The sequence below is a fragment of the Apus apus genome, chromosome 16 (assembly GCF_020740795.1).
Source record: "Apus apus isolate bApuApu2 chromosome 16, bApuApu2.pri.cur, whole genome shotgun sequence".
In the NCBI taxonomy this organism is placed as follows: domain Eukaryota; kingdom Metazoa; phylum Chordata; class Aves; order Apodiformes; family Apodidae; genus Apus; species Apus apus.
In genome coordinates, this window is record NC_067297.1 from 1,611,937 (window position 1) to 1,626,473 (window position 14,537).

Genomic DNA, 14,537 nt, shown 5'->3' on the forward strand with positions numbered 1-14,537 from the left:
AGTTAAGATAAAATAAAACCCAGAAAGAGCTAGAGGTCCTTACTGCACAGGTATTAAACAACATGAATAACAAATTTAAGTCTTGTCAGAGCAAGGAGAAATATCTGCTGGAGTAGCCACTAATGAAGGCTGTATTACCTCTAGGAACAGGCTCTGAAATATGTATGTTTGTATTTTGTACATTTGTGACCTTGCTAAGTATTACTTTTTTGCAGCTCCATGATCAAAACAGAGCTCCTGAGTTGCTTTCCAGTATGAAGTTTCAGGGCACTAATTCTCACTACTGAATCCAACACACAGCTGCCTTAACTACAAATCCAATAGCCCACTATTCTGTAACTCACCAGGACAAAGCACACCACCAGTGGAAAACACATGAGCATTTAAGAGGTAACATATCAAATCCTACCACAAATACTAAACAAAAAAAACAGCAATTCAACTGTTTCAGTTAAAAATAATTCTGAGAAAAAGGAATGCATCTGCTTCCACTTCCTGCATAAACCTCATACCACTCCAGGCCAGTGCCGGACAGCAGCTGAGGCAAACCCTTGGAGAGCTGTACCTTCTGCAGGTGACAAATTCAGTTTGACTGAGCTACAGAACAGTTGCAGGAGTTGCATTTTTGAGACATAATCTGAAATCAGTAGTAATTGGGACCCTTTCAGTATTTAGGCCTTCCCATACCAGAGGTTCAGCCAACACCCCAGAGCTGTGAGGCAGCTGTTGTCCTTAGCTCCAGCTGGATGACCCACAGAGCAGCCCTGGTCCTCTGTACCTGTCCTGGACTACAGCACACAAGCAGCACCCTAGGTAGTGAAGGCTGATGGAAGCCAACAACTTTCTTTAGGATAGGGACCATTTTACCTAGAGAAGCAACATAAAGCACTGCAGAAGCACTTGATAAATATTTTACTTGCAGCAACCTTGGCCTAGAAGCATTAAAATACTCCCCCCCAGAGTAGATCAGTGAACTGATCTACTGATCAACACGGCACTAAGTCTGCAAGTTAAACTCAGAGGATGCAGTGGGCTGAGGCAACACTAAAACAAAGGTTAAGTTGCAGATTCCTACCTCAGATTTGTGTTCAAGGAAGGCTGTGTCATCTGTGATAAGGCGTTAAAATACTGGAAGGAAGAGAAATAATCACATTTGAGTTGCTATGAATTTACCTTAACTCCCATCCCACTAGCTCAGTATGAGCAACACTTCTGTGAAGGCTTTTACACCAAGCTACCTTGAAATACCAAACCAGGATATTATTCAAACCTACAGTTTTACACAAAAAAATCCTGCTATTTCTCCCTTTGAAAATTCACTGAGGCTTGAAGGTAGAGCAAACATAACCAGACAAATTAGAAGACTTATTCCTTTATTTCAGAATCAAAACCTTAAGACTCTTCCATTCAACCTACTTCAGCATCAAGCACCTCATTATTCCACACACCCAGCAGATGTTACAGTATTCACCCAGCCTACTTTGTTTATATAAAACATTAGTAAGCACTTTTCCTCATTCCTCCCCCAAAAGAAAGTCTGCAAAATTGACATCAGATACAAGGTAAAATACATCACTTCCAAGCTAAAGCTGAAGTTAGATGCTCTTCACCTCCAAAGTACTTGGACAAATCTCCAGTTTCACATGCAAAAATTCACCAGCAGACCAACTCCTAGTTTAGTTGAACACTGTACATAAACAAAACTGATGAATGAAAAAGGTGTAACAGGACAGGCACAGCTGTTTTTTCTCTAAAGCTCATATTTACTTATTTCTGTTAAAGGAAAAAACTTCCCTACCCATTAAGTTTAGAGTGACACACACCTTGGTATTTCAATAACTGAGATCTAGAGATGTAGGACATAGGTGAATAAGCAGGAGCTAACTCTTAAAACAAATGCAGGTTTTAACAGGATAAATTCCTATTCTATACTTACAGAGTTTAAAGGTTACAAAAACCTTTGTTGGAGGAACAGATCAACACCTGGCAACAAGCTCTTTATAACAGGGCAAAGCTGCTCTGAATTCCATGTAGAGGCTGAGCTGTCACACAGCAAAACCTACAGATTCCCAGCTTCACAGACACATTCAAATCTTTCTCTGCCACATTCTTATATGCAAGAAACTACATTAAAGTACGTTGCTTAAACTCTGAGTTCTGGTTAAAGTGTTATTTAAAAAAGAATAAAATCAAGGTAACCAAGTCATTGGCACAATTTTTTAGAGGTTACAGGTAAAGCAGGTCTTCAGAAGGCAGCCAACAAGCAGCAGGTTCTTGAGACAAGTTTCCATCTATCGTATGTTTCAACATGTACAAACTCTGCTAAATCTTTCAACAATACTTAGCACAAAGTCACCCAGGGGAGAATACAAAGGCAAAACCTGACTAATGACTATTGAAACATGGGGCTGGTTGTTTTCTTTTGCAAACATGATGGATGCACCGAGTTGTTTAGTTAGCTACAGATAGTTAAGTAGATCTTAAGAAGACCAACCCATACAGGGCCCCTCTTCTTCCTCCTAAGTTTTCCAGAGTCAAACAGGAGGCTTAAAGTCCTAGAAAACAGGTGCTACAGCATGGATTTATAGTTTACTGTTCATGAAGTTCAAAAGCTGACCTTTTACAAGCAGTAAAAAACCCAGCTGGCTACATCTGCAACTGCACCATAAATGTGCTTCACAGCAACATCTTCAGACTCCTTAAAAAAAATCTTCTAGGCAATAAACCCACAGAGCCTCACCAGCCTACCTGAACAGCCTCAAGTATTCTCAGCACCTGCAGAAGCAGCTACCACACTCCAAACCCAGTCTGGAAATTTAAACGAGCTCTAGGAATTCTTTAATTGCTTTGGCAAGAGTCAGTACAAAAATTGTGAAGTTTAAACACATAAATTCGGTTTTGGAGAGTTTTTCTGACATTGGGCCTTTCTTTAAACTGTAAATTTAGCTAGATTCTCCCTAGTCTACTTGTTTGCTTCTAATATGGTAACTCTCCCACAAAAAACCTAAGTCCTTTCTTACCCTTTTCATGACACAAATCACTTAGGACCAACTTCTTTTGACAAGGTATGTTTTAGCTTATCCTCCTTGCCTTTGGTAAGCGAGATCAGTTTAGCTTAGTAACAAATGTTACTGAATCTGCAGCATATTTTTAGAACAAATTCCTTCTTAACCAGCAGACTGGTTGGTCTGCTAGGATTGCCACATGGTAGCAAGTGTTTATGAGACTAAAAACTGAATTTGTTGGAGGAACCAGGAAAAAAAAAAAGTATATGAGGTTTTGCCCTACTAGGCCTCTAATTTGAATGCCAAACAATTTGGGTCCAGGAGTAAGTATTCTAGAAGCAGTAAAGGGGCTGCATCCAGCAAGAGCTGGCCAGATACTCACCTCATCTGTGTGAGTAGTGGTCTGGTCTCAGTAAGTTGTACAGCCTGTCTGCTAAAGGAGTTCAGAAAGCTGGACAACAGCAATGTAACAGGAATGTTTAGAAAAGTAAGATGCATGGCACAGCAGAACGCAACTTAAGACTTTAGTGAGTTGCCAAACTGTTTCCTCCCCAGCCAGAACAAATCAAGTTGTCTTATGCAAGAGGAAAAGTCTCCATGCCTTAGTGCTGAATGGGAACAGGCAGGCTGAGGAATGATGCAATGCACTATTAACTTTAATAGGGCTGCTCTCTGGGTGTGACCTGCAGAGAGCATGGGAGCACCTCAACTTGTACCTTATACAGCTTGTTAAAAACTAGTCTCAAAAAATGAAAGCAAGAAATAACTCTTATTGTCCTTGGTACACCAAATCTTGCATGTGTCAACTCGAACAAAATCCTTTCAACACTTTGTCCACAACTCCCCAGGTTGTGTCCTCCTCATGGCCACCACACCCACCCAGTTCAGGCACCAGTCAGTGCAGTGACAGTCATGAACCCAACCACACCCTCCAGGTAAGCATCATTTCAAGCAAGTTTCAAGACTGCTTCCTACTCCAAGCTGATTACAACAGCAGGTCTGGCATTGCTTTTTCCTCAGTGAGTTACTAAAGAACTCCCACTCTTAGACCCTTCCTCTGTTAGGTGACCACCAGCCTTTCAGGAGTTCGTAGGAAGCAGTGCCTGTGTGATAAAAACATCACAGAGGAACGAGAACAACCAAGCAACTGAAAGCTATGCAGCTCTTACAGCCAGCCTAGCAGTTGACAATTGGGAGGCAAAAGATAATTTCCCTGGAGTAATGAGGTAAGTATAGAGCCACCAGGACTGCAGCTCCACAATTCTTCTTGCATTTCTTTTGATATGAAACAGCTTGAGAAGGAGCAGGCTCAGCTGCTGCTAGAATCAGCTACTGAAGCTACTGCAAGCAAAGCAACAGTGACCTGGTGCTTTATGTACCAAAAACCTGCAACAGCAGCACCAACAGTCAAGATGAGCCTCTTCTAAATCACAGGAAGGTTTTTTACCATCCTCAGTTCATGATCATATTTCAGCACTTCAGGGAATCCTGCTCTATTTTAGAAAATCCCAACAAAATGTTCATCTTGTCAAGTCCTCTCACTAGCTCAGTATTTCACAGTTGTCCTCATCAAATATCAGCATTCATCCTGTCATTTAAAAGCTAAAATTCCAGTTTGACACATGGAAGACACTGTGGTTCCAGCTACTAAAGCCTGCAGAACTGAAAAGAGGGGAAAAGCAATACGACAGTGACCAGACATGCTGGTACCATTATGCAGCCATACAAGAAGCTACTATTTTCTGAAATTATATGGTAATGAATATTATGTTATTTTAACAAGGAATTACGAGTATTACTTATACAGCTATACATCCACTGACGTCCACAGCCACAGATTTTACAAGGACCTATGATTAGCTGTACTACCACAGTTTTTCTGCAAAGAAGTTTCCAAATACCCTAACACCTCAATTGAGCATCTGTAGTTATACTGAACATGCTGGTATAACTATCAATATACTAAAGTTGTAGCCCTTTTTACCATGAACTAGGAGCTTTAGAGCAGAAACCTGCTTTTCTTAGAAGTCTAACTGACCAGATGCTTCCCCTTAGTCTTGCCAGAACACAACCCAGCAACAAAATATGAAACACTTAGCCATGGATCTCCAGAACTGAAAATTTCCATGTGGCTTCTCCCTGCAGTCCCAATTTACTCATCTGTTATGTACAGGGATGCTCTGCAGCAGTGAAGTACACTAACCAAACACCTCCAAATCATGTGATACTCACGCTTGAGTCTGAAGGGATTAAGAGATTCCAGTCCAAAGTAAAAGAAAACAAGCAAGCTATTGTATTCTGCATTAGAAAACAACTATGGCTTGACCATAATCCATTAGCCAAACCTACAAGGAAAGCCTAACAGACCTCAAAATATTTACCTTGTCCTATCTTCCTCCTTTTTCCTCAGAGAGCTCAGATTTTCTCAAAGTGCAAAAAGGTGCATTCTTTTGGAAGTTACTCAAAGAAAGGTTCACTGAACATAGACAAAGATGGTAATTTAATTACAACGGGTATCCAACCAGAATATAATGCCCCGTTCACAGCAAATTCCTGTTACCAGCAGTGAGAGAAAATTAAGAATCTGAATTCTCAAGTGTACTCATGACTAGTATGCCCACCAGTCATCATACAATTAACAACAAGAACACTTAATTGTGAAGATGAACACTTGTTTGATAAGGATTAGTCATTAAAAGCTTGAAAAAAAAATGCTCAGTGGAAGTAAAAGGTCTGCAGGCAGATGCAATAATTTGAAAGTTTACATTAAGTGCACTTCACCTGCTTGCAGCTTCCATTTTTTAAAGGAAAATAACCAAAATAACCTAGAAATACAATCTGCTTAGACATTTTAGTCAGGTTTCTTGGGTCAAAAGTTCAACACCTACACTACACTAGCTCTCAGAAGTGAAAAAAGGAAGGAAGGAAAACTTAAATGCAAAAAAATAAAATCAAAGCTACCAGCTCACACAAAGAAAAGGTGCTTCTACTCTAGTCACACCATGGTGGCAAATTCTGTCTGCAGAATGGCAGTGTCCTCACATTAATTTCAAGGAAAGCTGCCCTGCGATACAGCAGGTGAGTTTTATTCTCAGTCTTTTATTTTGGCTCATTTGTTTTTTGTCAGAAGATAAACAAGTATTTTAAAAGCCTGAATGCACAGAGAACCCACAGAACAGTAAAAGTCAGCTTTGATAATAGTAGTCTTGAAAGTTGAAGACACTGAAGGCTGGAGGCAAGTAAAGCTGAAGACAGCTTTCAGCTGCAACAAATTCAGAACTAGGTCTGAAAAGGTCTCAAGGCAAAAACCCTATCAAGGATGCAACAAGCAGTATAATTACAAAGAGCACAACTTCACAGCACCTCATTTTATCTCAGGTTGAAGTTTCAATGATAGCAATCACCAGTTTACAGATAACCATGCAATAAGTAAAGCTTTCACAGGTACACATTTAGGTCAATTACAGCTACAAGCGATGAAATCAGACAGCCCAGCAACCAGCCTGCTCCCTTTCCTGATCTACTGGCAGAGCAAACAAGGAGAGTCAGGCTGCTGGTCCCCTCCTCCTAACTACCAGATAGGAAATTCCAGAGAAATGCACCAACTCGAAACCTAGCTCCAACCACTTCCATAAGCAGCTTAGGACTTCAGCTCATTTTGAAAGCACATAGTGGTAGCATGAGTGATATGACAGAGCTTAATACTACACCAGTAGTCTGGGTGACTCTAACATCTTCTATACAACACACCTGAGGCTGCGTTTGAGAAGGACCAGAAGTCATCTTACCCAATGGCACATTTACTGTGAGATGTTAAAGGCAGTTAAGACTCCAGTGTTACAGGAGGTGCAAATAAACTGTTCCTAATCTCTTTGGGTGCTCATTATTACCATTTCTTAAATTCACCCTTCAGTTTCACCCACAACTCCTCAGTATTTTAATCCACAATTTCTAGCAACTAAATAACTGAAATCAGAATTCTAGGAGCCTACCCTTGACCTAAGAGATCCTAAACTCTACATGACAGACTCAAGGAAAGATCTCATTTTCCATCTACTTCTGAAATCCTCCTACCAGCTGTACAGAACACCCCTCCCTCAAAAAAACCCAAAACAATCCTACTAGCACAGAGCGGTCAAGCCACATAGAAACTGAGGAGTCATACTGACAGGTCTAGGAAGGCTTGTGATCCAGATCACCTCTAGATAAAAGGCTGCTCACAGGGGTGAGCTGGGGAGACTGCAAAGGCAACACACCCTACAGGCAATTCCTGCCTTCACCTCACTCTCCTAGGGCAGTCAGAAAGCCACCCAAGTGCATCCTGGCTTCAACCTACACCTTCAAGCATGCAGGCAGGCTGTTCTGTCTTCTCACACAGCTGGCTGGGAACAGTTTCCCCAGAAGTGGAGAAAAGACTAGAAGAAACAGTTTAATTCTTACCAGGCCCTGCCTTTTCTCAGTTGACACAAGAGTCAAAATCTTCTTTTAAAGGCATAGGGAAAGAGAAACTATTGTTATTTCTTCCTGAAGCTCTGTCCTTTCAGGTAATGCTACAGAATTAATGCTTTCATTACAGCCCTGGTTTCTAGTCTGAAAGTTGGAGAAGCAAATGAGGCCCACAAAAGGGCAATAGAAAACTGTTCTAACAGTGTTTCTATAAATAATGTCTATACCAGTGCATAAATCTCTGGTATTAGAAAGAAAAGCTACAAAGCCTTAATGATGGCAATGCGGCAGTCTCCCTACACTTTCAGCTTGAAGTGCACTGCTTCCCCCCCTACTGACTATAGGAACTAAACCTTGAAGAATACCAGAACAATCAAAAATACTTAAACAGACTCATGCACAAGAAGCCTCCCCATACAGACGGGCACCCTAGTAAGAGATCTCTATTTCAAGCTATTTTGTTTTCAGAAACCTCAGCTAAAGCATTTTTTTCTTCACTGGTCTTCCGTGATGTATGTCTTTCCATGCCCTTCAAACAGGGTAAGACAGACTAGAAACAAGAAGGCCTTTGGTAGAAGTCTTATCCATGGGAATACTGTACTCACAGCACAGGAGCAGCACATAAAGGTAGTAAGTTCCTTTGATAAAAGTTGTTTCCTTGAGAAGTAGGAAGATTCAAGGGAAAAGCGTTTTCCCATTCTTTCTTCCAGTAAGAGCTACACAAATTAGGACCCTGCACATCTGTTAGACACAGCACCAGTCCAGAATAACTTTAGTTCTGAAATTAAACCAATACAAATAACCGAGCTGAAGACATCCAACATTCCCTAAGTATGTTCAGCCTAGTGTTTACTAGGTGTCTGCAGAACTGCCCCAGCTCATGAAACCAAGTACCTAAATCCCACTTCTACCTCACAGGATCTAATAGCTGTGCTGATCAGCCCAAACCTTCTCAGGGACCTAATCAAGCAGGCAGAAAAGCACATTGAAATTGATTCTTCCTGTAACCAAGTTAAAATGCAATCACAGCTTCTTACTTTAAAGCTCTGCCAGAAGATAAAGACAGTACTGTAAGAGCTCTAATATTCATGTGCTTGCCCATGACAAAAAAGTTTTCTAGCTCTCCTCACACTGGAGACTTCCACTTATTCTCCCCAGAAATAAGCAACAGTCACCATCCTAGAGGAGACGCCCTACCCAGTCCTATGGAAAGTGTCACTCTGCAGAAATTGCAAGAGTGATGGGATGAAGCTTGAATTGAGGGGAGCACAGAGCACACAGCTTGAGCTCAGTGTACACAATGGGAAGAAAACAGTTTAAAAATATCAAAATATAAAGAACAAGTCTTTCCTACATGGATATTCACTGTCTTCTAGGCCATGCTGTGGAAGTTCAGAGGCCAGTGGCAGTCTGCCTTGACATCCAGGCTCAGAAGTTCTAACATTTGCACATTCCCAGTTACAGCTCTCACTTACAAAGAGCACATTCCGGTCTGAATGGTGGCCTGTTCTGACTGCCCTTCCAAACACCCAGCTAGCTCCTCCTAACCCACAGTCTAATATTAAGCTTCTGATTTCATGCTAGCTTCAAGCCAGCCCCATAAGTGACAGAATGATTTCCCATGCTAAGCCCAGGCTTCACTGCTAGACTAGTTCTAATGCTTCCCAAGACAGATAACAGCTGAAGTTGGCCACTACAACACCACTCACACACAGGAGAAGAATTCAACTAGGAGCTATGTCACACCAGCCAGTAAAAGCACCAGCTAGATCAGCATCTCAGATGAAAGCCATCCCCAGCACAGTCAACCTCATTTCCTTGGTGGCCAGTCAGGCCATGGCAGGGAACACTGCAAATGACAGCAAGATGTGCTGAGCAAGGCAAAAGTCAACTTGCTTTGCATCCTCTAAGGCTTAGCTGCTTTGATGTTCTGTCCATTTCCAATTAACTGAACTGCAAAGTTATATTTTAAAGTATTTGCAAGGCAATCTGTCTGCTTTCTCTAAAAAAAGGGACTTAGTACTAGAGATCTATCAGCATGTGCTCTGAAGACACATTTCATTACTGGCAGGACTGGTCACTTGAGTGACAGCCTGCCCCCCAGCCATCCCATCAATGCTGCTTTACAGCTTTCCACATCATTCAGTGTTCAGAGGAAAAACAGACTAATTTCTCTAAAATTAAGTTTCACTAGAAACTTGTTCCAAGTGTTAACTTTCTCAGAATACTGGTAATAGTTCAGTACAGCAGCTTTACAAGTTTAGTTGCCATATCACTTAAAAGGCCATCCTGCTTCAAAGTCTTGTGAAATCCAACTCCCGCAGAGAAGGGCAAGAACCACCTATTTAGGCAGTCATGTTCAGGGTTTTGGTGGGTTGTTTTTTTTTTTCCTTATCAGAGTTTGGAAGGGTTCCATCAGCTACATCAGAAGTATTACAATGTCATTAGTTGCTTCACTCATGCATATACACACACAAATTTCAGAATAACTTCAAAGTGGATCATACCAAGCTTACTTTGTTGCAACTATTTTCAGCATTAACACCCTCGGGGAGGAACAATTAAACACTCAGCTGCCCCCCGAGTAAGACTTCCAGAACATACTTCCAGTTAACACCTTAAATCACAGCAACATTTCCACATAGAACCAACTGCTGCTTTCTAACTTTCAGATTAAGATTAAAGCCAGAGGTGTTTCTGAAGAGAAACAAAAGCTAGGTATCAGAAACCATGTTTTAAGGTTTAAAAACAGTGCTTTTAGATGGACATCAGTGACTCCCCAAGTAGCTTACTAATTTCAATTAACATTCCAGAAAGCCCTCTGCTCTTCTTCCCTGGCTCAGTGTGCATGGCGTGGAGCTGCTGTTCCAACACACTTCTAGGCACATCTTGCTGCTCACTGAAGGTGAAGAGAGCACCTCTAGCTCATAGATCACCAACACAATCCAGACACTTCATCACAAACTAAGAAGGGGAAGATACCACTGGTTTCAACAAGATAATGCTGCACTTCTTCCCTGCTACTAGAGGCTGCTCTTGGCCCTAATCAGCTGAGGCTGACTTGAGGCCTCCCTCATGGGATAAATCCTTACCTCCCAGAATCACCACAGCCAGGTGGCATTCCCCTCCTTCACAACACTCCCAGAAACAACCAAGCAGATGAGGGGAAGAACCAGTCTGGGCTACTCATACTCTAGCTTACAATTCCATTTCTGTGGTATCACACACATTCTGTCAGTCCTTCTCAACTGCTCACCCTGAGAGAAGGGGATAAAGTCTTTGCTGTTATCAACTACATCTCAAATAAGGACAGCTGACACCAAGTGATGCTGTGGTTTGGGACCTCAACTCATCCCACAAGCAGAAGCTGACATGAATGCAAATCAACACCCCACTCAGGACACAGCAACCCTGCACCACTCAGGACTGAAGCATCCAAGGCAGAAGCTGTAATGCATTAGGAGTTGGAGTCTGCAGCTCTTCACTAGGCACAGCAAATCTCAGTAAAAGCCAGTGTTTCAAATTGCTGAATTAGCACTAACTTCACTTTTAGGCCCTTCATGAAAGCCACTTAATCACCCTGAAATGCTGAAGCCCCACAAAGGTATAGTTACCTTTTAACAACCCAGTTAGTCCAGAGGAATCACAGCACAAATTAAGTGCTAAGCATATTCCTAAAGCTTTCCTGACAAGCACTGGGGAGTTGCTGCATCAATATCTAGCAGGGGGTACAACTGCAAATCATGAAGCTCCTTTATCATAGAGTTTAAACCCTTATGGGATCTAAAAGGTAGATCTTGACACCACCAGGAACACAAGCTAGACACAGAACAGTTGCATGCTATGGCTTTGACAATGCAGCACATAGAAGCTTATTTTGAAAGAAATGTGACTTTATTCCTTTGATTCAGCCAATGAAAGCAACTATGAAATCAGTTTTTATGTAAGTATCTAGATTTTTCATTCTAATTTACAACATCTAATAAGCACTGATGTACTATTTGGAGTCACACGCTCTGAAAGACACCACTGGCATCAAACAGAAGAGTCCTATCTTGTTATATCCAGTTACACAACCCAGTAGGAAGCCACCAAAGCAGGCACAGCCATCCCATTCCCTTGATCTCTACAAGAAGAGATCTCAAACTTTGTGCTGTATGCTAATCCATTTCCTCCGATTCACTCCACGGAGACAATTCCTTCTTCCTTGCTCCAGCAGACTTCCCAGGCTCACTCCAGCAGCCCAGCAATGCCCTTTTCTAAGTTACTCCCTTTTTTTTATGGGTTAACTGCCAGCAAAGCACTGCATAGCCACGTTCCTCCTACTCTTGAAAGGCTGACAACATACTTCTCTCCACCATCCTGGGTTGCATGTAGGTGGAATAAGATCTGAGATAAAAGTATTATTTCCTTTATCTTCAGAAGCTTGGGCATGGCTCCATTTCTCTCTTCTCCAGCTGTGGATGGCCAATTTTACAAATAAATACATGAAAGCTTATCAAGCTGACCTATTTCACCTACTTGGTAGCATTTATGGGTTGTAACACATATTACTTTTAAGCAGGCTAATGCTGATGTTTTAATAACTGCTAGTGCAGACAGTTCCTGTAATGGATATTACCAGTATCCTAGATAGGTGCCTAGAACACTGCCAGCAAGAGAACTAAGCTTGATTCTCAATATATCACTCCTATAACGTGAAGTAGGGCAAGAGCACCTTTTAGCACAATCACTCAAAGAAGCCACCCCTGCTCCATGTGATGGTTTCTGCACCTTTGCCCCTCCCCAAACTCCAAAGCAGGCACACAGGAACACTTGTCACTGAAGCATTTTAGAATCCCATGCCCCGCCTTGCCTTATCTGCAAGAGGTTTCAACACTTACAGTTCACAGTATTTCCTGTACTATGAAAGAAAGCACTTTTTCTATCTCCCCAAACCACTGCGACCAGTGCAGCTGAAGCAAAGTGGGTATCAGATGTCAGCCTCCTCCCTTCAAGTTATCAACAAGAGCTCCTTCAGAAAAACTCCTTCAGCCCCACTAAAAAAGTTAATTTTCAAATACTACAACACATGAATCACAGATGAAAGGCACCTCAGTCCTTTATCTAAAGCTCACAGCATGACAGGAATTACCAGAAACCTGCCACACAGCTCCTTCACTCACACCACCATCCCTTCCCAGTGGACTCACCTAGGCATTTAAATATGCCTTTACATTCACCATAAAGCCAAGCTGTAGCTCTCCACTCAGCACTACCTGACATGATTCACTAGGCAAGCTCCTTTCTTTTAAAAGAAAGCCTCACCACACAGGGTTACATGGGCTCACCACACAAGAAAACAGGTGAAGCACACAGAAGAATGCCCATCAGCCTCCAAGCTTGCAAGACTTACACACCTTCCCCCCAGCGAGGGAAGTGTGTAGAAAAAGGAAAGAAATCAGTTTCCTGTACACAGAAATGAGAAGGAACACAAGGTCTCATCTGTTGATAAAACGTTATCTAAAAGAATGAACAGAACAGGGAAAAACGTCCATGCAAAAAATTTAAACTCCATGTTGAGGGGCCGTGCTACAAACCTCTACTTACCAGAGAAGGCCAACATCTGCTCAGATCCCACCAAAAGAACAGGACTGTTAAGAGAAACATGGGGAAGAGGCACGATTAAGCCCCAAAACTACGCAAAATAAAAAGCCTCCGCAAGTCTCACTTATAAAAAAGGGAATGGGAATTTTGGCCCCAGACAAAAAAAAAAAGCAGCTGAACACAACGGACGGCAGGGCCAAAGCAGCAGAAGCCCAGCACGGGACCCCGGCTGCCAGCGGCGTGAGGTGATCCTCCCGCTCGGCTACACGAGCGGTGGGGAACCGGCCACCCCCGCGGGACGGGCAGGGGGGCGGCAGGCGCCAGGGGAGGCCCACAGGCCCCGCACAGCAGCACCAGCAGCAGCCGGGCAGGGAGCCCACCTCCCCCCCGCCGCGCCGCCCGGCAGCCCCACAGCGAAGGGACGCGCCGTCATCCCGCCGCAGGCCCGAGACGGCACCGCTGCCTGCCGGGGAGGAGGCCGCCAGCCCCGGCCGCGCCGCCTCCGCCCCGCTACCGGCCCAGCTAAGCGGAGCGGAGCAGCCGGCGCCGAGGCCCCGCCGCTGCCCCTCACCCCGCGGGCGGAGGGGGCGTGCCGGGCCGGGCCCCGCAGCTGACAGCGCGGCCGCCCTCCTCCAGGCCCCGGCCCGGCAGGCCGGCCCACCCCCCCGCCAGATGCCGGAACGAGCTCGGACACCCCTCCCCCCCCCCCACGCCTCGCCGGCTCCTTACCGCGGGGCAGGGCATGGCGGTGGGAGCCCCCACACCCCCTCCCGGGGCGCGGCGTCCTGCCTGGGCCGGGGTCGCTGGGCTCCGGGGCCGCCTCCGCCGCGCTCACAGCCACAACAACATGGCGGCCGCGCGGGACGCGGGCACGGCGGGGCCGGGCGCGCGCCCGGCACCTCCCCCTCCCCCCTCCCCCCTCCCCCTCCTCCGCGGGGCGGGGCCGGGCGCGCGCGCCCTTCCCGCCCTCGGCCCCTCGCCCGCCCTGAGGGGACGTGGCGCCCGGCGGGCCCGGGCCGGGCCGCTCGGGGCTCCCCGGGGCCGCTCGGGGCTCCCCGGGGCTCCCCGGCCGCTCCCTTAGCCCGGCAGCTCCTCCGCCTCAGCTGCACCGCGGCAGGTGCGATGCGGCGGGACGGACGGTGTCTCGGGAGCGGGTTTTGAGCGCCCCAGCCGAGCTGTGAGGCGGGGGCGGGCTGGGGCTGGGGGCTCTGCGAGCCAGGGGCTGCTGGCGCCCCTCAGCATCCTCCAGCAGCGAGGCCTGCAGTGCGGGGAGGCCCCTCAGAAGCCCCTGCAGCCCTTGGACAAACCCCTTGCCTGACGGCGAAGGCCGCTCTTGCGCACAAGGCCCTCTTGGCCGGTACTTTTGTCCTTTGCTTTTGTGACATTCAGCTCTGCTGTAAGAGCGAGCAGTGGCCCCCTGCCACCGGTGGATGCACCGTCCAAGCCACCCTGAGCAGCCCGCGGCTCCTGGAGCATGAGGTAATGGAGAGCAGGGAGCCA

At 45.1% G+C, this 14,537-nt stretch overlaps 1 protein-coding gene across 11 annotated transcripts in view; it reads right to left on the reverse strand.

The window, feature by feature from the left end:
• MTMR3 (myotubularin related protein 3) overlaps nucleotides 1–13,892 on the reverse strand; it is a 79,609-nt gene extending 65,717 nt beyond the window's left edge. For 6 of the 11 annotated variants that reach the window (XM_051633966.1, XM_051633964.1, XM_051633963.1 and 3 more), the window contains exons 1-3: nucleotides 13,767–13,892; nucleotides 13,041–13,084; nucleotides 1,076–1,128 (exon numbers count right to left, since the gene is read on the reverse strand). The gene's annotated coding sequence lies outside the window, so the exon portion shown is untranslated. The remainder of the gene's footprint in view (nucleotides 1–1,075; nucleotides 1,129–13,040; nucleotides 13,085–13,766) is intronic. The other 5 variants (XM_051633967.1, XM_051633965.1, XM_051633954.1 and 2 more) reach the window with 3 other exon arrangements.
• Between the last annotated feature and the right edge of the window lie 645 nt (nucleotides 13,893–14,537).